Source organism: Cebus imitator, unplaced genomic scaffold (assembly GCF_001604975.1).
Source record: "Cebus imitator isolate Cc_AM_T3 unplaced genomic scaffold, Cebus_imitator-1.0 Scaffold31, whole genome shotgun sequence".
Classification (NCBI taxonomy): domain Eukaryota; kingdom Metazoa; phylum Chordata; class Mammalia; order Primates; family Cebidae; genus Cebus; species Cebus imitator.
In genome coordinates this window covers 5,300,501-5,326,680 of record NW_016107346.1, presented here as the reverse complement: position 1 = coordinate 5,326,680, position 26,180 = coordinate 5,300,501, and positions in this window count along the sequence as shown.

The window sequence follows — 26,180 nt, the reverse complement described above, 5'->3', positions numbered from 1 at the left end:
GAGTGACTGTGGTTCACTTATCCTGAGATCAAAACCAAAGGAAAGCATTATAAAGTGCTCTGAGAAATTGTCTTATCTTCAACTTGTTCACTTTCAGGGTAATTACTGTGGGAAAGTATATAATCTACTCTCTGAAAATCTTGACTGAAATATTATTTTCTATCTGATATTATTTAAATGTGTTCCATCTTGATTTAAGAAAATTGCCAATTCCCCAAGTTCCCTCATTATTAATGAATTCCTATATTCTGTTTATTATCCTACAATAAGAACAAATGCAATCACCAAGGAACCTTGTCTATATAAGTTGCCATGTTTAAAGAGGTATCCTATTAAGAAATAACGATATAAATGGAGATCCAAGCTAGTGAAAAGTAAAAAAGTCTGCACTGAGAAAGAAGCATAATGTGCCCCCAAATCACTTCTCAGATTCACCATCTAATTTGCTGAAGTTGTTCCATAACTTTTGGTTTTAATATAGAATGTGGTGATTCGCACAGACACATTTATCTGTCTTATAATACTCAGTGAAATTAAGTGAGAAACCTTAAAATAACATTGGGTATGGCAGTAATATTAACTGCTCAATTTTTCCCAAAAAGCCCATAAGCTTCTTCACATTTCATAGCCCACTTGCTCTTCTGTGGGATCGTGTGGCTAGTTTTGCCAATAAGCTATGAACAGAAATGCCATACTGTATCTAATTTCCAGGTCAAAATATACAGGATGAGGTGTAATGTCTTCACATGTTTCTTCCAGGAGGCTTTGATTCACATAGAAACTATGTGCTAAGAAGGTAGCACTGGAAGACAGATACTGTTTGAATTATTGTATTCTTCATGTGAGTAATAAATAGAATTTGAAAAGTTAAACATTGCCTACCTATCCTGACTTATAGTTGCAATAATTATTGAGTAATATTTGAGTTAAAAACATTTCCACTTTACTGTACTCTCTATTTTCCCAATAGTCACTCCTGCAAAGTCACAACATCACTAATTTTTGACTAAGGGTGGAGATGCATTTTTACCTATTGATTCCTGAAAATTTGAAACTAGCAATCAGCCATAGCCCTATGTACTTATTTATATACTTAGCACAGAGATTTCTTTTAAAACTGTGAACATCACATAATCATTTAAACAATTATAAAAAGTGAGTTCCTGTGAAAACATTCCTCCCATACATACATAAATAGAATCTTACATTTACCTAATATTAAGGAAATATTGATGCTATTTGTGTATTTTTAGCATTTTTTCTACTTACATATTGTATGAACCCATTTAAGGCAAAGAATCATTTCATATACATTTGCACACAAACATTAGTTAGGCATTTTATTATCTTCTATTACAAACATTTGTATAGAAAACACTATAGAATTAAGAAAATATATATTTTGCTATAGTAGAAAAAATATTTAAGCACTTTTAGGTTAGGCTTAGGTTTTGGAGTGAAGAGTATCCGCAGAATTCTGAAGCACTAAGATTCTGGTTGAAGAAAAGTAACAGAGTTTTACAGAGTAAACAATGTACACGCCACCACTGTCAGTGCTTTCTCTCTTTAATTCTCACAATTCTTTGGATTTTTTCCACACTTCATAAGAAAAAATCTTGCTTAACAAGAAAAAGTGGAATTAAGGCTTAAATCTAGATCTTGATCTCTTATTTACACCATACATCTACCATGCACTAAGAGTGTTTCCTTACTGTGTCACCAGGGTATGGGTAAAAACTAATTACATGTTCAAATATGGAGAACGGAATGGAATTTAATAAATGAACAAGTCAAAGATTGTTTAATAAATGAACAATTCAAAGGTTCAAATGAACCATTTCCTAGGCAAGAGTTTTTTTGTATATTAGTCAGAGAACACAGCTGGTTGTGAAAGAGAAGAGCCTTCTGAATTTTAGCAGGTGTATGATTCTGGTGAAAATAAGGATATGAGTCAAGAAAAACAGTTGAAAGAAAGAAAATTGATGAATAAGGAGGGGTAATGAATTGAGGAAGAGTTTGGTTGTATGACTTGGGAAAGGCAGATGGAAGGCTGTCAGGATCATAATGGAATAACAGGTGGAGTTAAGACCTTGTTGATAGTAAATATACATAGAAGTTTTATTTTAGTTATTATACATAGTCTTGTGGAAAATAAGTCTATTTATTCACCATCATGGGGCATGCTGACTTTTAAAATAAGGAGTTCTGAGTAAATGGACAAAAATAAGATGAGGGCAAGTAAAAATTCTATAATGCCTGCATTGTCTCTTTTCTCCTCTTTAATACAGCCCAATTATATTTCCATGAGGATATAATAAGACAAGAGATTTCATTTCAAAAGAGAGAGAGGGAGGGAGGAGAGATAGAGAGAGAGAAAGAGAGAGAGAGAGAGAGAGAGAGAGAGAGACACCAACTGACTGAGAGAGAGAGATCCTTTAGGACAAATCCAGGGATTATAAAGATGTATTAAATCCTTGACTCGGTTTCATGATATCTAACACCTAGACCTAGTTTCTAACTATTATTCTGAGGACAGTTCAGGAGGCATTATCCATATAATAAGACAGCTTTTGTTCACAGTGAAGTTCTGCCCTTCATCTCTCCCAGAGCACTGAAAACTTCCTTCCAGCCTATTTCTTTTAGACTCATTAATCTATCCTTAACATCATTTCACCTTCCATCTCTTCTTTCCTTATTAAGTAGGATATATAAGCATCTGGACTTCATTGGGTTATTGGGTAATCACACTCATGTGATTTTTTTCTTCATGTATATTAATTTTTATACACAGTTTTCTCCTATTAATCCACATTTTATCAGCTCATTTTCAGTGAACCATCAGTAGGCAGTGAGGACGCTTTCCCTCTACATCTACAGATTGGTAGGAGGTGTTGAAAGCAAATCCCATTTCTCATTTTCATTGATGGTTTACTTTATGAACTAGTAGTATCTGCAGAGAAGAGTTTATGACCCAGGAGTAAGGTTCAATCTTTATAAACCCTTGCTTATCTCGAAGAATGTTTGAAAAGAATTGCACCGGTCAATTCTTCTAAACACTGAATGGCTTCATACTAAATCCTCATCTCATTTTTAGCTTTTCCAGATATGTTGGCAGATTTGGCAACAGCATGCTTGCATTTCTAACATAGCAACCCATGGAGGATGCAGGTAATGCTGTGCTTTTTAGACGAGGCACATGTTCTCATCTAAAACTAACTACTTACAAGCTATATATGTTAGTACAGCTTCAATCCTTCTATACTAATAATGATTCTTCCTCTGCTCAGGTTCAGTTTTCTATCAGGTCTCTGCTGACATTTGATGTTGTCAACAATAATTCAGACTATTGTGATATATGATGTACTATAATTACAAGCTTACATTATAGACAGATGCATACTCCGAGGGAATCCACAAATGATTCCAGTAAAAAATTATTTAAGGTTCCATTAAGACCAAAGTAAATTATTGTAGTGCTGGCCAACAAGGTGGATTACCTGCTTAGGAAAAGGCAGACATAGTTGTCTAAACTGTTGTTGCTTCTTTTTAAGTTTTAATTTTTTCTAACATTTGTGTTCTTGCAATATACCACTGAAGTCATCTGAGCTTGGAGTTCCATTTGAAATTAATGAATGATCTAACGGCAGATGAATTTATGTGAGAAGTAGGCTAGTTTTACCATGTAAACAGCATTACCAAATATTGTTTTCTGTTCCCAAATAAGTGTTGCCCAATTAAGCATCAAAGTGACAATAGACATTTGGCTGTTATTTGCTTTCCGGAATCATCTGGCTCCGTCTGTTCATTGTATCTGGGTTTTCCTGTCATCTTGACGTTCAGGCCAGTCCTGAAGTTGCACAATGCAAGTTGAGGAAGCAAAAGAACTGTTACTTAAATTGGCCCATGCAGTTTCTCATGACCATTATGGTTATTTGTTAGGATTTTCCATGGCCTGGGGTCTTTTTGCTTTGACTTTACTGTGGGCCAGAGTTGTATGGCTGCCCCATGAAATAAATTTAGTTTCTGTATTAGTAGCCGCATTAGAGACTACCAAGAGTTCTTAAACGTTTGTGGTGCTTTGGACACATATCGTCAGGTAAAGCCCATGGATTTGTCTCAAAATAATGTTTTTAAATGCATAAAATAAAACACATAGGATTGCAAAGGAAGCAAATTCACTGAAATAGTCATTAAGATACTAAAACATGATATATTCAAATGTATTTTATATGTTATATGCTGATTTATTATAATTGTCATAGTTTTAAAGTCTTGATGTACTTAATGATACTCTGAGATATTTGCAATAACCATTCTATGAGATGGCAAAATCAGAAGTCCTTTTAATGTGTGGTTTGCTGCCCATATTAACAATGGAAGGAAATGCTAAATTTCAGTTAGAGTATGGTAAAATTAAAGATTTCTTTTTCCACTCAAGTGCATAGAATTCCTGAATTCTATTCACAGACCCTTTTGAGATTATGAACCCTAGGTTCCAGAAGGATCTATTCAAATCTAGATTACTGCTATAAAAATCAAACACTTCTACTGAACCAAGTCACTTTAGTGGAAAGAGAAGACTTGTGTGGGGTGATTTTGGAAAACACCTCAATCCATTGAGCCATTCAGAGACAAAACATATATTAATATAGATCTTTAATAATAATATCAATAATCCCATCACCTATTGAGGTAAAGACAAATAACTATTGTTGAACTTATTGCTTCTAAGTTAGCTGATTGATCTTCCACCCACTGAACTGGCTGGTTAGTGACTTGCTCTCAAAGAGTTAGAAGTCAGCTTTCTAAATAGGGCTCACTAGTAGGCTTAAGGAGTGAGCATAGAACTAAACACAGCACATAGTTCCATCAGTCTAGCAAGCAGGCTTCATGTGTTGTAATCCCAGCACTTTGGGAGGCCGAGGTGGGTGAAATGCCTGAGTGCAGGAGTTCGAAACTACCGTAGGTGGCATGGTAAAACCTCATCTCTACTAAAATACCAAAAAATGAGCCGGGCATGGTTGCATGTGCCTGTAATCCCAGCTACCGGAGAGGCTGAGGCAAGAGAATCTCTTGAGCCTGGAAGGTGGAGGTTGCAGTGAGCCAAGACTGTGTCACTGCACTCCAGCTTGAACGAAAGAATGAGATTCTGTCTCAATAAAAAAAAGGACAACTTTCAGATGGCTTTTCCTTTGTAAACATATTTTGTAGTAATGTTGACCTGTATTAGTCCTCTTTGCCTGATTTGGGAGAAAAGCAATTTCAAACACATATTTTAGTTAGTCATTCTTTCCAGCTTTCCACAAAGCAGCAATGTCTTAAATTTCTCATTTCTGAGTTACTGGCTGACTCTAATCATGATACGCTGGAGGTAAGAGGAAGAGTTAGGGAGAGGCCTTGTCGGAGACCAATACTTTATATTTTACAGCATTTAAATACATTGTACACTCCTAATAGCCAGTGAAAGAGTTAAAAACTCACCCTCTATGGAAAAGTAAAAACCTAGATATTTTTTAATAAGCTCCTACAAGACAAAACATTTTAGAACAGCTACTCACCATATCACAGCATTGAACAAATGTTTATTATTTTTTTCCTTAATAATAACAACAACGTGTTAAAATGCTTTCCAACCAATCTGAAAGCTAAGCTGAGGAGGAAGGGGACGCTTGTCATTGCCTCCTCTCCTTTCAAGCCACCACAAATATTATGCTCTTGCAATTTTGTTTAACTTGGGCCGAATACACTTCATAGAGTACGGGCAAGGAGAGTTGGGTCCATCAAGAATAAACTTCAAAACCCTCTGACTTTGGGGCTTTCTTGTGTTATTCCACCTCAAACCCAGAGGATATGAAAGATGGGAAGATTAGTGAGGGTTTTGCCCTGGCTGTTCTTTTACTGAATGGCTTCATAAATGCCAATTGAAATAATTATCAAGCCATTATGATGATTTGCATTAAAAATGGTAACTTTAGCAAGCAGTCCCTGTGTGTGTAGGAGGGCAGTTGGGGGGTAGCGTGTAATATTATAAAAGGCCCATTGAAGCCATACCAGCTTCCTGGCTTCCCGAGGATTACCACACAGTAGTTCACAAAAAGGTTATTCTTCTAGCTCTATTTATACTCACAGTACTTACAGTGCACACTCGCAGCACACCCATTCCTGGTATTGATTTGTGCCTATGCCCAAATTATCATCTGGCACAGACAAGGCAGCAGCTTCTGGAGATGGTGATGCAATGCTTGGATCCTGGTAGAACAAAGAAAGGGCCTCTTCTTATCAAAACTTCTTTTTTTCTGCTAAGATAAAAATACCAGAAGCTCTGGGTACCATTTCCTACTTATTTTTTTTCTTGTTCACCCAGCTGTCTCATTAAAGCCAGTGGTTTACCCTTCACCCCCCTTTGAATGTCCACTTAAAAGAACAAGGCAGGATACTGTGGGGATCAAATTTTCATTTAATTTACCACTTTTCTTAGTGAGGGAGTCAGTTACCTTATAAATGGTATTATGAATATTTGTAAATGATGGTTTGTCAATATCTCGGACTCTACTGCTGGTGCAGTGAATGAGAGTGTAGTGTCTGACAACTGCTAATATCATAGGTGGCAGTTCTCAAAAGGTGCAGGGGAAGGAACACAGACAAGGTGTGGGACCATGTGGCCCTAAAAGCTATTACATGGGCCATGCTTTAAGTATTTGCTGAAGGTGACCGAACATGTGTTGTGGAAGAATTCAACCAAATAGGGAACACTTAATTCTCAAACTTGAGTATAAAAAAAAAAGTATGCCCTCAAATTGCCCAAGGAAATGCTTAATTATTTGGGTTGATAGACTCCATCCCAGAGAATCTGATTCAACAAATTCACTGTAGACCCAGAGATCTGTATTTTCAATAAACACCAAGGTGAGTTCAATGAGGTTGGAAGAATAAAGACTCATCTTAAGGGTAAGCTGGATACCATAAGGTTTTTGAACATTTCGTAAGAAACATGTTAAAAGACAAAATTAAAACAATTTAGTTTCAAATACAATTGGCTTTTATTTGCAATTCTTGAATTTGTCAATATCACATTCTATAAAATAGAACGAGTGTTCCAACTTCCTCAGCAGAGGAAGTTGGCTTTATAGTCAGAAAAGAGCTAAAGAAAATAGAAACAGAGAACAAAAGGCAGATTGGCGGTTTTGCAGTTACTTTCCTTATAGGATTAAAAGAGAGGAAACGTCCTTATTATGCTGACCAAGGTTGACTGGAATCTCCTGGTTTTGGGAAAACTGGCTCATCTCAAAGTTCAGTTTGATTACATCGCATTAGCCAAGCAACTTCATTCTGGTTGGGCCTGGTCCAAAACAATGGCCTCCTATAAACTTTAATAATCCTAAACAAAAATGACAAATTGTAAGTGTATAGATTAATAGATCCTCAAAAGAGCAGATATTTCTGCTATTCAGCAACTGCCTTAAAAGGAAAGTAGAGAATGTTTTGAGGACTTTAGAAGCCTAACTTAGGCTCACTTCTAGTAATTGCTGCCACCAAGAGGAGCCTAACTTCTAATGCCATAAATATTTTTAGCCTGTTTCCGAAATTTATAGAAATAAAACTCTAAAGGATGTTCTTTCTATTTTATTTTACTCAATATTCTATTTGTCAAGTTCGCCCATAATATTGACTATAGATGTACTCACTACTACCTTTCTTAAAAAATCTATTTTCTTAGCATTCACTTTGAGATAGGTGGGTCTTGCAATTATTGTTTTTAGCTCTTTGAAATTGTTATCTTTTCTTTTAGTAATGAGTCTGCTAGCTGATTCCAGGTGTCCACCTTGAGACACACCAAAATTAATTTTTGGCCATATGTTGTTTGTTTAATTAAATATACGGAAACTTAAAAAAAAAAAAAAAAAGATGGATTGGGAAGACAAAGGAGAATATAATAGACTTAAGGAAATAGGTGAACTTCAAGGAAATAACTGTGCCTAAATATTTGTTTTTAAGTTCTCACCTGAGTTGTTCCATGGAAAGAGTAGTTTTGTGGTTTTTGTTTTTTGGAGATTAACTTTCAAGTAGCTTTGAATAGCAGTTCTCAAAAGAAAGGGTCCTGCTTCTGGGGTTCAGACAGTAGTGTGTGTTCCTCCACAAGGCCTCAGCTCACCAGCTTCATTCCCTGGAAACAGATGATCCAGGGATGATCTGCTATTTAAACTACAAGCTCACCATTCATTACAATAATTTTCTTCAATATGTCCTCTTCTATTAAGTCAGATGTATTTAATGATTACAAGAATGCTTGTAATTGCCCAGGTCAGGATTTCCAAGTTCCCACATGACCTCTGGGCTCTCACACATGCAGTGGCATGTCCAGACTTCCAAGCACATTATTCTTTAGATTGATTTTCCTATGCCTTTTCTTAGAATGGGCTGGGAGGTTCCCTTCGTCTACTGTTTGTTTCTCCACATCACTGTTCTTTATTTGAAGGTACATTGGAAACCATAGTAAAGTCAGGGTTTCACCATATTGACCTCAGGTGATCGGCCTGCTTCGGCTTCCCAAAGTGCTGGGATTACAGGCATGAGCCACCGTGCCCAGCCTCTTCCTTGTATTTTATAGTTAGTCTTGGTATTAAGCCCTGACGTGATGGACCACACAGGTTGAATAAAGGGAAGATGGAAAAGAACTAAAATTCAATACCATGATTCCAAAATAACCCATATTAGAATCTGTAGTAAATGATAGATCCCTTTGTATTCTTCTTCTTCCATGAAATTCTGTGTTCAGTTAGAAATACAATATGTGTCAGATGGACGGTAAGTTTCTTAAGTATTATGTCAGTCATGTTTTTAGATGATAATGATTGATATTTACTCTTCAATAATTGCACAAAAATACTGAACGTAAACTAATGTGCAGTGTGAGCACATGTACATGTCAAGCGTCAGTGACAGATCTTCTTGTCAGAGTACCTTGAAGTTTTTCTTCAGTGGTTTTGACCATGATGATCTTCTGTCATAGTTTGCATTCTCTCAGAAAAAGGCCCTGACTTAAGGATTTGAGTGCAAATGATTTATTAGAGAAGATCTCCTAGAAGCAACCAGTAAAGGACTGAGGGGAACAGGGCAGGGAAGAGGAAGAAGCTCAACCACTGCTTAGGGTTTTAGGCCCAGCCTGAGACTCTGGGGTGTCAGAGAGTATAAATAACACCTTGGGTACTTAGAGTTCTCCAGTCAGATGAGGTAATTCGATTGCCCAAGAGTAACCAACTGAAGATCAAGAAACAGAAGCTGGAAGCTGGGTTTGTGGAGCTGGCCAAAGGAATCTAAGGAGATTTGAGCAGGACACCAAAGTACCTTCTACGTGAATTAATCTTATTTCAATAATCAAAACAATGTTATCTCTAATTGCACCAGAATACTTCAAAGCAGAAATCCACTTTAGAATCAACAGAAAAATATGGATGTGTCAGCCATGTTGTATGCAGTCAAATAACCCAGAAGTGAAGCTGATCTCACATGTAGTATAGATTCATATACCATGGTGTTTCTTGGAACTAAATTATGATTAAAGGATTTAAACACTAGAAAAAGAGCAAAACTATTGTAAAGAGGAAACAAAGATTTTAGCCAAAAAGGGAGATCAGAACCCTAGTGGTGATGTTTTCCACTTCAGTCTTTTAGGTGGATCTTAAATTGTTTGAAGACCTGAAAGGCATTTGAAGTTTAAAAGACTGAATATATTCTGACACAGTTTCTCAATTTCTACCTCCATTCTTCTTCATAAGATGCCGGTTGGTATCAACTGAAGATGTAGAGTTTAAGTTGCAAATAGTGGCACTGGGCCACCTAATTTACTTCTCTTAACTTTGGTATCTTCATTGATAGCCAGGAGATAATAGAACTTAATGCCCAGGATTTGTGTTATAATTAGATGAGTAAGCAAAACGCTTACCAAATCATAGGTACTCTGTAAAACACTGGTTATTAATAATGGTAAGAGTGTCAAAAATTGAAATTTATATGGCTACTCTTCCAGTTGCCTTTGCTGGATAGTAAAGCACACTGACAATTGGTGATGTGAGACAATCATTTTGTTATGCTCAGGAATTCTCTGATTAGGAATTAAGACAACAGTGAGGATGGCTTCTCTCTGCATCACAGTATGAGAGGCCTCAGCTAAGATCACTGAATTGCTAGGGCTGACTCAGGAGCTGGGGATGGAATTCTCTGGAGGCAACTTCATCTCTGACAGTAGAGGCTGCCTGTCATCTGGATACCAGTTTAGGCCATCAGCAGAAACAACTCACGTAACTTCTCCATGTGGTCTGGGCTTCTTCACAGCAGGGTAGGTACTGGTCAGTCAGACTTCCCACCTGGTACCTCAGGGCTTCAAAGGAAAGTATCCCAGATAAGAAGGCCTGAGGTGTATCATCTTTTCTGACCAAGCCTTGCAAGTCATACTGAGGCACAGCTCACCCTCATCTAGTTGCTAGCGAGTTGCAAATCCACCCAGATTAAATGGAAGGGGACATAAACTCCCCTTGTCAATAGGAAGCATATCAAATCATGTGAAATCATTATTTTTAACCACAAGATCCACAATAAAATAAATGAAATTCATTCTTCTCTATAGGTACATATATGTGAAGAATGCTTATTATAGAATTTTAGGCTATACCTCAACATTTTCTAATAGTCCAAGGCAACCAAAAAAATTCATTGGCTTACAGTTCCAATATCCTGGCAGGCAACTCCACTCTTACTTAGTTCTGTTGGCTCAAATATAAACCAACTTCTGGGTATTTTACTCACTGATATAACTTTGCCTAACATATAGAATTTCTGCTTTTCTCACTAATTTACAGTAGGAAAAGGTCCATAGAACACAGAAGTGCTAAGTGAAAGAAGTGCTTTAATAATTTTGTTTTCCTGACTATAAATTAAAACTAACGTTTTTAGCTAGTATTATTTTCCATACTCTGTTCCATAAAAAATAATTCCTAACAACCTGGTAATTGTTATTTTTTGAAAAATTCATGCATATCATAGATTTTTAAAATTTTGAAGGTGAATTTTAAAAAGCTAAATTAGATTCTTTATTACAGGACTTTTTAGAGTCTTAATTTTGGTAATAGGCACCATGAGATTCCAAGTGGTGGCTATTATTTGCAACTTATTCCAAATTTATTTAACACGAGGCAGGGTTATTGTTCAATAGAACAAACATTATAAAATGCAAAATAAGACAATTGATATGAATCATAATGGAACTGACTAAAGGGGAGAGGGGCTTTTCAAGTAGAGAAAGCTTTAGCTCCCCACATATCGAATGAGATAAAGACTGCTACTTGTGTAACAGATTACTCACATGACTGGCTGAGGTTGACTTAATGAGAAGCTTACAACTGTATCTTTTCTGTGTATGTGAGAGAGTGTGTGTGTGTTTGTTTCAGTAGTTTTTATTGGTAAAATCTTCAGGATTTATAATATAAAGAGATAAAAGTCAGTTTTACATTATTCAGTTCTCCTATTTATTTTTATCCTATGTTAAGTTCATTTTTATGTTCTCTGAACCCCTTTCCCTTTTCATTTCTTCTCTTTCCAACATGTTAACTAAAATGAGCAATGAGGTAGTTAAGATTTAGGACCAATTGGAATTCTAGCTACTAAATAATACAAAGCATTAGATAAATAATTGACAATCATGCTAATTATTGAACAGCATCAACAACAAAAACAATGGGCTGGCTAGGAAAATATCGCTTTCATGCTCATAGTTTGATAAAAATGCTATATAATTAAGATAAACTAGAAAAAACGGGGTTTGAGAATAGTAAAAAATTCAGGACTTTTTGAAATTTTCATTTTACATAGCTATGTTGTTCAATTTCTTGTGGGGTGGGTGTGTATTTGTGTGTCTCATGGTACAAATTAAAAGCAGAAAATAGTGTTATTCAGTTAAATATTATTCTAATTATAATATAACAATACTTGAGGAGATCTATGGTAGGTCACAAAACTGTTGTGAGTCTTCATCCCTCCATGTAATCATACTTTTTGGTATGCATACTTTTGGGGCCCTTCCACTCCAAATCTGGGGGCAGCCATGTAACTTGATTTGGCCAGTGAGTAATTAAGGAACATGACATAGAAGATTCTGGAAAAACACTTGTGAAATTGTGTTTGCTCTTTCTCTCTCTTTTGCCTTTATCATCACTGTAAGAACATGCCTAGGCTAGTTTCCTCAAGGAAGAGAGAGACAGAAGGTCAGAGCTGAATTATCTCAGTCCCCTTAGCCAAAACTGTCTTGAACCAGCTGACTTCTAGCCACTCCCCAGAAACATGTAAACTCAGACAAAATCAGCAGAGGCACTCAACTCATGCCCAGAAATCTTTATAAGTGTGAACAATACAGGCAACTGAGGCTTTGTGTTGTCAGTCACCCATCTGATATGGTTTGGATATATATCCCCATCCAAATTTCATGTCAAATTGTAATCCCCAGTGTTGGAGGTGGGGCTTCATGGAAGGTAATTGGATCATGGGGGTGGATTTCCCCTTTGATGCTGTTCTCATGATAGTGAGTGAGTTACTGTGAGATCTGGTTGTTTAAAAGTGAATAGCATTCCCCATCTCTGTCTCCTCCTCCAGCTCTGGCCCTGTAAGATATGCCTCTTTTCCTTCTGTAAGTCAGTTAAACCTCTTTTCTTCATAAACTATCCAGTCACAGGTATTTCTTTACAGCAGTGCGAGAATGGACTAATACACCATCATTACTAAGGGAATAGATAACTGAAACAAGATCTTTAAAATGATTTTGGGCAACTGCATTATTTTGCACAGACTCAGTCAATTAAGTAATTTCTCCTTAAAAGATCTGAATTTATGTTCCAGCTCTTTGTTTACATAGCTGTGCAACTATGAACAAATCACAACCCCTGTGTTTGTGGTCTTACTCTGCAAAACTGAGGTACCTTTCTTATTTACTTCTGATTGATATTTTAAAAAGTATCATCTAAAATATTTATTATTACGGTAAATCTTGACCACCTAAAAACCTTGAGTAAAAAGTCAGTTGGTAAAGCTTTGGAATAGGAATCTTTGAAACAATAAATTTACTGCTTTGTACATTGCATGAGCTCAGTAAATGAGTAAATGAATGACTACTGGTGAGGCTTTTCAGAGCAATAAGTGCTAGCACTTAAGAGAGGGTATTATTAGCACTGAGATGGCTAGAGTATTACCATATAAAAGGAAAAAAGAGACAGTAAAGTAACGAGGAAGGTCATTTTGTTGTAGAAAAATGTTGATGTATGTGGAAGATATAACAGATATGTAAATATCACCTTCTTGAGAGAAATAATAACCTAATGAAAAAGAAATGCCTATAAAAGTAAGAGTTGAATGGAGTGCAAATTTTAAGAAACTGGATGTATCTATAATTTAAAAACAAGATTTAAGTAAAATCCTTTTATAAGACCAAGAGTTACAATTTTACCAGTATAGTTAAGGTATATGGTATGCACACTCAATTCTATCTTTCCCCTGTTATTTTATACCCAGTGACATGTATGTATATGCATATATTTGTCCTCTATGCATTTACACCACCTCCTCAGAAACAGCCAATGTTATCAATTCTGTTTCCTTCCAGACCTTTCCAAGGCTTTTAAAATTCTTGTCTATAATCATATTGAATTATGCTGTTTTCTGAGATTTCTATAGTAATCAGATTATAAGTTTATATTCTTTTGAAACTTGCTATTTTATATTTAAAATATGGCTTGGAGACAATTTCATATCAGCACTTACACATCTACCTCATTTGTTTTAACCAATGACTAATATTTTATAGTAAGAGTCTACCATTCTTTTATTTGTTCATTCACTAAGAAATGCTCTGTTACACAAATACTATGTGCCATGCACTGTTCAAGATGATGGGAATACAAAAACAAGTGTCCTATCTTCAAGGGTTTATTTTATTTATGTATTTATTTTCGAAAAAAGAAAGAAAGAAAAAGAATAATAATAGTAAAAAAAAAAATGAAGGAGAGGAAGAAAGAGGAAGAGGGAGAGAGAACGGAAGTGTTGCTTTATTGCCCGGGGTAGAATGCAGTCTAAAAATGGGTATTGAAAACCTCATTTATGCTTAATAATGGAAACAGGAAAAAAAATAAAAAATTTAAAAAATGAGGGAAGAAAATAACAAACAAGCAGCCAACCAATATTTCATTTAAACCTGTGAGTACGTGTGATGTGGTACTGATAAGAGTGTGTATTTTGTGTATTTAAAGTAGAGAGTTCTATAAATGTTTATTAAGTTTACTTGTTCCTGATCTGAGTTTGAGTCCTGGATATCCTTGTTAATTTTCTGTCTTGTTGATCTGTCTAATATTAATGTTGAAGTCTCCCATTATTATTGTGTGGGAGTCTAAGTCTCTTTAAAAGTCATTAAGAGCTTGTCTTATGTTTCTGGGTGCTCCTATATTAGGTGCATATATATTTATGATCATTGAGTCCTGTTGTTACTTTGATCCTTTTACCATTATGTAATGTCCTTCTTTGTTTCTTTTAGGGTTTATTTTGGAGGGAGTGGAAGATATAATAAACAAACATACAACTTAAATTCTAATAATGATAATTGCCCAGAAGCTGGGCCAAGGAATAAGAAGTTTACACAGTTTGTGGAGTTATTTGGAAGAGGTGGTCAGGGTGGTTCTGTGACAGATGACATTTGAACAAGACATGAATGATGTCTTGGGGCGTAAGATGCAACAATCTCAGGGCAAAAAAATGCTGATGATGGGAATAGCCCTTGTAACTTTCTCGCTGTATGCCAAGCACCGTCTAAATGCTGTGTATTTACTCCTGCGATTTTTAACATGGCTCTGCAGTGAACATTGCCTCTTTGTTACAAATAAGAAAACTGAAGCTTAGCCCAGTAACTCTGTTAGTACAGCATGAAAGAAATGGAGGTGACTCTCAGATGCCTGCAGCCTGGTTTTAGCCTTGCTACTCTTAAAGGCCACTCTATACTGGCCCCAGCCTTAAGTAAGGTTCATCTTGGTTTGTTCAAAGCCACTGTGACTAAACCACAATTAACAAGAGCATGCCTTCTAAAAAGGCAAATTATTTTATTTATAAAAATCTCCCAAATACTTATATCCATTGCTGCAGACATATAATGATTCCATGCTGGCAGATTGATAGCCTTCCTTGACAGAAATCAAAGAGCTATTTTATTTTAAAGAAAATAACCTTTTTTCAGCATCCCCAGGATGCCTGATGTTTATCAGATGTAGTGGGTAAGGTTTAAACTACCAGGTAGTATATTGGAGGTGGAGGGTAAAATGATTTTTCTTAATCATCAGTCAGGTACCTGATCCCTGGAGGAGATCTATAAATGGATTGATTCTTGAGCAAATTTTAAATCTTGGTGGTAGAAAGATGTTAGTGAAACTTCAGTGATCCTTGCCCCAAAGCAAGTGGCTGATTATCTATCTATCTATCTATCTATCTATCTATCTATCTATCTATCTATCTATCTATCTATCTACCTACCTACCTACCTACCTACCTACCTATCTGCAAGTGGCTGATATACAAAGTGCAAGCTTCCAACTCCCCAGGTACTGTTAAGAGGAGGTTCCTATCTCCAAAGATCCAACAAGAAAATACAGTGATTTTTATTATAGCTGCACTGGAACCAGTTCCCACAGTTCAAGAGGAAAAAAGGGTGCTTTTCTGGTGTGTGAGCCACTCTCTAGAAGACAACAATCACCAACACCTACTTATTATTAGGACCCTTGTTTGAATACAGATGAACCAAAGGAAAGTAATTTGTTCTACCAGAAAGACACCTGCACACCTATGTTTATTGCAGCACTATTTACAATAGTAAAGGCATGGAATCAACCTAGATGTCAATCAATGGCCGATTAGGTAAAGAAAATGTGGCATATTTGTACCATGGAATATGATGCAGCTAAAAAGACCGAAACGTCCTTTGTAGCAACGTGAAGACCATCATCATAAGCAAATTGACACAGAAACAGAATTCTAAAAAAAATCTGTAAAATTCTATAACAAAAAAAAATTCTGCACGTTCTCACTTATAAGTGGGAGCTACATATTGGGTACTCATGAATATAAAGATGGGAACAATAGGCACTAGAGACTAAGATGGGGGAGCAGGGAGGAGAGTAAGTGTTGAAAAATTACCTATTGGGTACTATGCAGACTATCTGCATATTACCCAGTACTATATGTATTAGACCATTCTTGCATTACCATAAAGAAGTACCTGAGGCTGGGCAATTTATAAAGAAAAGAGGTTTAACTGACTGGTGCCTTTGCAGGCTGTACAAGCATGGTGCCAGCATTTGTTCAGCGTTTGTGGAGTCCTCAGGGAGCTATTACTCATGGAAGAAGGCATACCAGGAGCAGACATGTCACATGGCAAGAGATGGAACAAGGGTTGGGGAGTGAAAGTGTCACACATGTTTTACAACCAGATCTCATGAGAACTCACTTACTGTCATAAGGATGAGAACTAGAACTAAGCCATGAGGGATCTACCCCATGTTCCAAACACCTCCAACCAGACCCCACTTGTAATATTGGAGATTACAATTCAACATGAGATTTACAGGTGACGACATCCAAACTTACATCTCTGAGTGATAGGTTCAATCACACCCCAAACCTCAGCACCACCCAGTTCATCCTTGCAATGTACCCTTGAATCTAAAATAAAAGTTTAAAAATAAAAAAGAAAGCAAGGGACTTCTTAGAATCATGATGTCAAGTGGCCCTACCAGGACTTCTGTAGGGGGTAGCATTCTTTTCCCCAATGTTTCAATTTAGTGTATAAGCTTTTTTATAGAGAGAATATTTGAGAATATTTTCCTCTAAAAACAGTATTATCATAAGCCCTGCAGATAGCCTTTCCCTGACAAAGTTCTTCCAGAAATCTTTCTTATGTTTGACTCCTTTACTGGTTTGATCTCTTAAATAATTTTGTTTCCACTGCCTTTATGACAACTGTTATTACAAAACACTTTATTTCGCTGTTAATGCTGTAATGTATATTTTTGAGAATTTTTCTTATGCTTATGATAATTGCTTTAGGTTAGACAACCAGAAGTGAAATGGATAGAATGGGGGACTGCCACTTTCTTTCTTCTTTTTTTTTTTTTTAAATTTATTTTACTTTAGGAGCATACTAATCTGGCACTTTCTTTTTTAAAAAATGTAATAATATCAAATTCTATTTGATAAAAACATTACCAATTTATAGTAACACCACATATGCATTTCCTATTTCCCCAGACAATTGCCAATAATATGCAAAATGTATTACTGAATATTAGTGTAGTTTTATAACTTTTTATAGACTTACTAGCCATGTCTGTTCTCCTGGAGATTTCTTGAATATATTTTCCCATTTTATTATTTAGTATTTATTAGAACTCTTCTACAAAACCAATAAAGATTGGTGTTTTTATTAGGAAATTATGATTAACTACATTTTTATTCTGAGTATGATTATTACTGTATCAGTATTTTCTGTCTTTCAACAACAGCTTTGCTTTGCAGTTTTCTAGAAAAATAATTGAAAACCTATTTGATGTTAATCAATTAATTTGAATCCTGAATACCAGCACTCTAATTAACTATGATAAAATTATAACTGTCCGGATGTGCTATTCTTTGGGTACAGGATCTGCTAAACCCCAATTGGTAAAAATTTTAAAGTCTGTTTTATTCTTTCTGGGTTTCTAGGTTGTTTACTCTTAGAAAAGAAACACACACATACAATATCAAAACAAAGAACAATTTCCTGTTTCTAAGAAAAGTGTCTTTTAAAGATTTATTTAAGAGATGCAAATGACTTCCCAGTGAACATCAAATAGTTCTTACAAAACATTTTGATGAGCTAAGTGTAAACGATTCTGAAACATATGGATTAAATTTTCCTAGGAATCACTTGGGCTTAAAAATTAAAGAAAAAACACACAATCAAACTAGGTTTAGTGTTTGCCAACTCCAAGACATTTGGTAAATAGTTCAAGACAAATGACAAATCCCTAATATGGCCAAATTGGCCATTCTTTAATAAAATGGTATATATAAGCCCTTTTATAAGCTTCACTCTGTTTTATCTCCCACTGTAACAGACACAAGAATGCAAAAGTTTCCTAACTCTGGACTTTTTTGATGGAATTAAGTCTGCATCTGTTGACATTATTAGTGACAAATATTAAATAAATATAACTTATAATAAAAGTTTTTGTTTTTCTTTAGGGAACAGTGTTCAGGATCAACTCTTTTGATCAAGGGGTTCACCACCATATTTCTTAAGTATAATTAAATATTCCTGGTTGAAATTTTACTAATTCCAGTGAAATGTACTGCACACCCCCAATATCTTGGGATGATTCAAAGTTGTTTTAAAATCACTTTTTCCATTTATTTCTAAATTAATTCTGATTACCTGAGTATTTGTCACTCATCTGGGCAGTTTTCATTACACTATGGAGGAAAGTGAAAAGATAAACCAGATCTCCTAACGCTACTCTCAGAGTAAACAATGTCTCTTCTATCTGCGTAGACTTTAAGATCAAGATATGAGTAAAACCCAAGACTCAAATTATATATGTGACTTAATGTGATCAGGATATTTTTGTAATGTAATGTAGTGCAAGAGATGGGACTATATGTGATAGAACAACATTGTATTTAAAAAAAAATTTTTTTTAACAGTGTGAGTATAGAACTCTTATAATCATACAAATGCCGACGTCCGTAGGATTAGTCTTTGGAGATCCCCAAGCAGACAAACTAGATGGTGGTTATTTGTATTAAAATAGTCTTTGTTTTAGAAATTGAATCAACCAACATGAGAGTTTACTTGAAAATATGTCTTATAAATAATGCTTTTCATATATGTTTAAGAGAAATTACTAGTCGGTTTATTTTTCAATGGCTTAGGTGTCAATCATGTTCTCTTTTATGGAATTTATGTACTCTCCGTCCTCCAGCCCATAGTAGGTTACCACTATTACCTCTTCTTAATTTGTCCTGTGTACCACCTCAACATACAGATATATCTTACTCTCTTACCCTTAAAAAAACCAAGTACATGAGATGATAGTTATATTAATTAGTTTGGTGTATTAATTCCACAATGTAATATATATATTAAAACCTCATGTGCTTCATAAATATATATAATTTATATTTTTAAAATAAAAATTAAAAAATATATAGATATACCTTTCTCAAGCATAACTTAAAGGAAGAATGTATCTACTTATAAACATTTTTTGACTCCCTGTGATTTCAAATTATTTAGCCTGATAATCTTGACCAGCGATGTAAGATATATATCATCATGTGTATACACACACATAACCTTATTTGTAAAACAAGAATAAAGAGTTCTTAAATGTTCTCCTAAGATTGAAATAACAGAAGCTTAAAGCAATGACAATTGTTTGAACTCTTTAAAAATCTTTACCAATTATAAAAACAATCAATATTTATGAAGCAACTATATATGTCAGGTATTAATCTAAATTTTCAGGATAAATTAGTAAGCATTGCTCCCACAGAGCTGACAGTCTAAAATATTGAACAGCATTAATACAATAGCCATTTACCTAAATGAAAATTACAAATAAGGTAAGTAACCATGCATAAAAGATCTTCCTTGAGAAGTTTGATACAGCCAGGAGGATCAGACAAATTTCAGAACAAGTAATAACTAAGATGAAGTATACAAAGATAGCAGAAGCTAAACAATGCGTTGGGTTTGGGAATAGGTAATGAGAGTTGGGAAAAGTATCCCAGACCACAGGAAAAAGCAGGCACAGAGGCCCTGTGATAGGCTGGGAAGTTTGAGGGACCTTAAGAAGTTGAGTATAGATGGATCACAATGAGTAAGGTGACCTGTGGCATAAACAAGACTAGAGATTAAATTTGAGGTTATGTGGATGAAAATCAGTTATAGATACTGTGGTTAATTTAAAGAGAAAGGGTACGTGAGATTTAATTACTTGCCAACGTTTTTGGAAGTCAAGGAGCCAAGCTTGAATGCCACAATGGGGACCTGGTCCAGGGAAATTTCAGAAAAACTCCATGGTTTCTACCACTGCATGTTTATAGTCACCCACCCAGAAGATGAGCACCAGAATGTCTAAGATATCCACCACCTGAGTTAGCAGAAGAACTGCACAACCTCGCAATATCCCCAAAGACCTTTACATGCTGTGAGAAAAGATATGCTTGGTGGGAGCCAGCCACACACATTTATATATCAGCAGCATCGGGGCATGGAACATGTAGGTTGGGAATTCTACCTGGGAAACGCAGAATTGACAAAACAAAGAATAAGTGTAATGGGAAGAGGAGGAGGTACACAAAAGGTTGAAGACATTTAAAAATGAAAGATGTCATACAGAGGTAGAGGCTGGCTGGCTATGTATTTGTCAACCGTTGACATTGTAATTAAAGCTGAGGACATGGATGAGAACACATATGAGATCATAAGTGGGAGATATATTCTACCATAGAATATTCTTTCTGTATTCGACTTGTTTTACAAGCTCTGCATTAAGTGCTATGTGTAAATAGTTCATAATCAAATGTAAGAAGCTACTTCCAAGCAAATAATTGCAACATAATATAGCAATGTTGCACTAAAGATTTGTATAGACTCTCATAGAAGAATGATAGAGTTGCTGAGGCAGAGAGCACTCATGTAACAGAGGAAACCCAAGGTAACCCAAATCTATGTCTCTTTTGATTCATTTATCCAGCTGCCAAACAGAGATCAGCCATGGGGTATTTCCTCAACACTTCACTTTCAACATGTCCAAAACTATACTTGTTATTTATTCTCCCCATTTCTTTCATGAATTTCTTCCTCTTTCTACAATTATCATCATGATCAACTACCAGATTCATTGTCCAAGCCTACTTCCTAACCGTTCTCCAATATCCAATTAGTCAACAAAGATTTTAAACTTCATCATGGAAATATCTCCTGAATCTGTGATCTTCCCTGGATACCTATATGAGAGCCATGGATCATCCACCCAATTCTCCACATCCATAGGTATCACAGAAGTTTTCTGGTAGGAATCTCAGCAGCCAAACCTCTCCTAACTCTAATGCTGGGCTCCACAAGCTTTGTTTCTGCACTTAGCCAAATGGCAAACAGTTTTGGCTTTGCAGGCTCTAAGTTCTGTGCTGTAAGAACTCAAGTCTGTTCTTGCAATGAGGGAGCAGGCATAATAATCTGTAAGTGCACGGGTGTGGCTGCATGCCAGTAAGGCTTTTGAAGTGTGCTAACTCCTGCTCAACTCCAGAAAAACATCAGAATCATCACCCTGAAAACAGATCAACTTCTATGCCTTTGCTATTTTCCAGTTTTGGTGGAAGAAAGCCCATATACCTTTACCCTTTGAAAAGATCCTTTATGGTTTATTCCTAAGCTGTTCTTCTGATTTCATCTTCTGCCTCCTCTGCACTACGTCCCGTTTTGTGGCTTGTTTTTATGATTCTGCACCTTTGCATGTGTGGTTTTTGCCTTCCTCTTCTTTCCTTGGAAAAATTCTCATCTTTTGTGCCCTTCTTAAATTTGAGTGCTCTTTGTCTTAGTATTGCTTTCATTTTTCTTTTCTAGATTTCCATACTAAGTTCTATTACAGCTTGGTAACATTATGTAGTGAATACCTGCTTGGAAGCTTTTTCTCACACTTGACAAGTACAGCACTTAACGCAGGGCCTGCTAAATGTCTGCTGAGAGAGTAAACAGTAAATATAAAATGTTAAAAGGAAAGTGTGAGTGAGAGAGTGGCCAGAGAGGGGAGATAAAGAGTGCAGACAATTCTTGTGAACGTTTGGGTAGTTAAAAAATAGCGGGGAGTGTAGATACTTCACTCTCACAACCATAAGACTAGCTATAATAAGCTGCTTTTTAAGTCATAACTAAGCTTGCAACTTGAAGAAATATAATAAAATAGGCACACAGATAAAATATGGAAATTTTCCCCAACTTCAGAAATTGTGAACAGTGTACAAGTCCACACAACCCTGCAATATTTATTTCATTCTGCCCATCTTGGTGCTCAGTTATGATAATCCTACCCATGACGTGTCTATTTTAAAAGAGTACTGTCAAGACAACAAAGCCTTTACTCATGGAAAAAATATCTGGAGTTTTGAAAATTCTAGCACAGTGGACAAGAGAATTGGCTCAAATGAGTCCATCTCACAGTTCCCTTGAAATTATATCAAGCAATTAATTCTGCTGTAGCTACACTTGGTGCTGCCTTTCTAAAGAATTTTGTGAGGGTATAATTTCATACTCTCCTCCTCAAGGTACACAATAAGCTCTAATCCATTTTGCATGAAAACATACTGCCAATTTAAAAGAGCACATGCTACAACAGAGAACTATTTACTGTTCAGCAACAGTGAAAGGATTTGTTGGTGTGTGAGCGATCTGACTCATTGTTTTGAGCCTCAGGACAACTCCATCTGTGTCTCCTGGATCATTTCACAGTTACCAGTACTGGGGAGAAACTTGGAAAGAGGGAAAACTAAGAACATATCACTTAGATATTATAAAATGGCAACATACCTGGGCAATTCCAATCAAATGCCTCTGGGCTTGGTCAGTCAAAGAGAAGTTTCTTTCAACAGATCTGTCTTTGGAGTACCTTTTTCTCTCACTCTGTGAGTCATTGGAGTGGACACTCCTGATGCCCTGTCCCCATCCTTGTTAGAATTCCTGTACCCTTCCTCTGCCTGCTAAGTGTGTTGGCTACTGAAGTTTCATAGCTCTTTTCTGGAGAATTGCCCTTGGCTGAACAGGAAGCGTTGCCAATGAGAGTGTCTGTGTGCCTGCCTGGCTCCCTTGCCTCAAGTTGGGACTGAGGCTATCATGAAATTGACCCTCCAGAACCTGCTATGGGATCAAGCTAAAGTCAGAACACACATCATACCACTTCTTTGCTCAGTTCCCCTCCCTGGCCTGGCTGGCTTTGCTATTCCTGCTTCCTGAGGACTCACCTTTAGTAAATCACATGCACCTGAAGCTTCATCCCCAGCCTCTTCCACTACTAGATCTCTCTACCTAGGACAGTTGTAGGTAAAGTGAGGAATCCCATGAGAGAACTCAGAAAAGCAGAACTCACAAAGGCAACCTAGTCAACAGTGAAATTCATAATGAAATGGAGGTTTCATGTCAGTAAATAAAATTATGTCTGAAAAGTCTCACTAATAAATATTAAATGTTATTAAATGTACATTAATCTTTGGACTGTTGAAATCAACACTGAATTTCCAAAATTCACATAATTATATCCAACACATGCACATATGTGCACACACACATTAATCATAAGGATTTAAAATATTCTGGAATTCCTTCATCTTTCCTTTTTTCCTTTCTTTTTTTTAAAAAATAGTGGCCAAAATACTGGCTTCCATAAGATTAGTCCCTGTTCTGGCAGACCAAAAAGGCAGAATCTTTCTAGCACAATTTTGTCCTCCAAACATTTTTAAAGTACCCAATTATCTGGCTTTGTATTATTTACAAAATCTTATAGTTATGGAGAAAGTTTTTTTTTTTTTAATCCAGTTTATCTCCCTAAATTAAAAGTGTCCCTATAAATAAGAAGAGAAGCTGTTTCTGTCAAAACTTTGGGTCTACTTAGGACTAATGGAGTTTCTTTGTTTCATAGGAAAACCTTTTGCCCTCAGACCAGCTGCTAAAGTTGAACACCACAGATGATTCTTTCAAAGCGATTCTGAAAAACCATATGCTGGAATCTAAATTTCTTAAACTTTACACACAAGATCAGAACTGCACATCTTAATAGCCATATAACTCTATAAAGAATTATCCCTGATTTCTCTGATAGATCATCACTGCAGAAGGATCTAAAAAAGGCTTCATAAAAGCATTCCACCTGTATTGCTGGCAGATGACTTATAAATGTCACACAGGCACAGGCTGACTACTGGCTCATAGAAGAAGCATTAAATGAACAGCGAGACATCTGCTGGTAAATACACAGCAAACAAAAAATGCAACCCAGAGCCAAACATGTGCACAGTGTGGGCCCCATCCCTGCTCATAAACCAAGCAATGTGTTCTGCTAATCATTAGCAGAGTTATTGATTTTAGATGTGTATCACACAGCTATAATTTTGTCAGAGAGTAGACCACATAAGTTGTTCTTTTTCTGGTTGTTTCATTTTGTCTTATTCCAAGAGTCCATAAATTGACGACTGGGACAAAAATTATAATTGACATCATCTGTGGGAAATATTTCATAAAACAACAGGCCCAGATGTAGGATTAAAGCCATGTGGTAGTAAAATACCCCACTGAAAAGGGGCCAGGTTCCATGATTTCTTAAAAAAACAGATGTGCTCTGTCTCCTTCCACCCCCCCCCCCCCCCCCCCCCCCCCCGTTTTTTCCTCTCTCTGTTCACCATTGCACTGGAGAGAGTTCATAAATGGATTACAGATGTAGGTTTGTACTTCAAAATACTAACTGTCACAATCTCTGGAATAAAATAAATGAAAGATTTGGAAAAATTACATTAAACTATTGTAAAGATAATGATGATTATGCAAACAGTTCTGCTTGATACTTATCTAGCATCTTTGGGCATGCGCATATGATCTCTCAGATACCTCAAGCTTGAGTTCAGGGAGTAGGAAGTAATTTAGAGGGTGTCCAAAATGTAGCAACGTGAGTGACTCCTTCTGGAAGCCCCCTGTTCTGAAGGGGAAGCTTTTATCTTTGAAGTTTCAACAAGTTGGTAGAAAGCTTCTCATGTACTTTCTATCTTCTTGAGGTGAGCTTTCTGGATAAAACAGGGCACGGGAAAATAAGAGCCCAATATATCTCAGCCTCTACTGATTCAAGTTCCTTTTATCTACATTATTGCTCTATAATTTCCCCTTTGGAAATGTTGCAAACCGCAAGAAAGGGATCCTAGGCCACAAACACAGGCTATATTGTGTAACGACTAATCTACAAGTGCTGTGAAGAACTGCACACAACCGGTTTTTGCCAAAGACCTCAATGTCATATGGAATCCATTGTAGTATCACTGATTACAATTAATTAATTCAGCATTTATGCTGTATCTCAGCGTCTACCTCCAGTAATATGCCAAGATGGCTTAGTGTTGGGAGAACACAATAAAGTGTAACAGAAACTAAATTTCCATCATGTGTCACTGTTAAAATTTCAATAGAATATCTACACTCTCCAACTCTCCCTTTTCAGACACTCAAAAACTGAAGCAAACAGTACGTAAATTTGTTTAGAAACCAGAGGAGGCTGACTACAATTTCCCTGCATTGTTTCTTTAGTTTGTCTTCTTGAAGTCAAATAAAAAATAGAACTCAAAGTACCAGCAAACTCCAGGAGACCTGAGCTGAGCAATAACTCACAAAGATCATTCTGATGCTCCCATTTCAGCATCTTCCTTTCTGCCAGTTCCTCACATACCCAGCTCAAGGCTGAACACCTTTGTGCTCCGTGAGATGAGTCTGAAAGAGATTATACGAATTAAAACAAACCAGATATTAGATGACTCCACTTTTATAAAATACCTACACATAGGCAATTTCATAGTGACAGAAAGCATATTGGAGGTTACCAATGGCTAGAAAGAGTGAGAAATAGGGAATTGCCACTTTTTGGGTATAAAGTGATATTGCTCCATGAGAGCTTATGAAAGGAGAAATTAATAGAATGGTGTGAGAGCAAGGGGCAAGACAAAACTGATTTTTCCCCGGGCACCAAAGACAAATCAGAACAATGTGTTTGAGTCTTTATGACTTCTAAATGTTATTATTACAGAGATGAGAGCTACAAATAAATGATCGATCCATCCCAACGTACGCTTGTTCTCAGAGGGCATGTAATAGTGTTTAAACATTATTGTGGCAAAATATGTATAATGTAAAATACACGATTATAACCATCCTTTCAGTGTGAAATTCAGTGGCTTTAGTTGCATTCACAGTGTAGTACAACCAGCACCACTATCCATTAAAAAAAGTTTTCATCTCCAAACAGAAACTCTATACCCAATAAGTGGCAATCCCCATTTCCCACTCTTTTCAGCTCCTAGTAACCTCCAATATA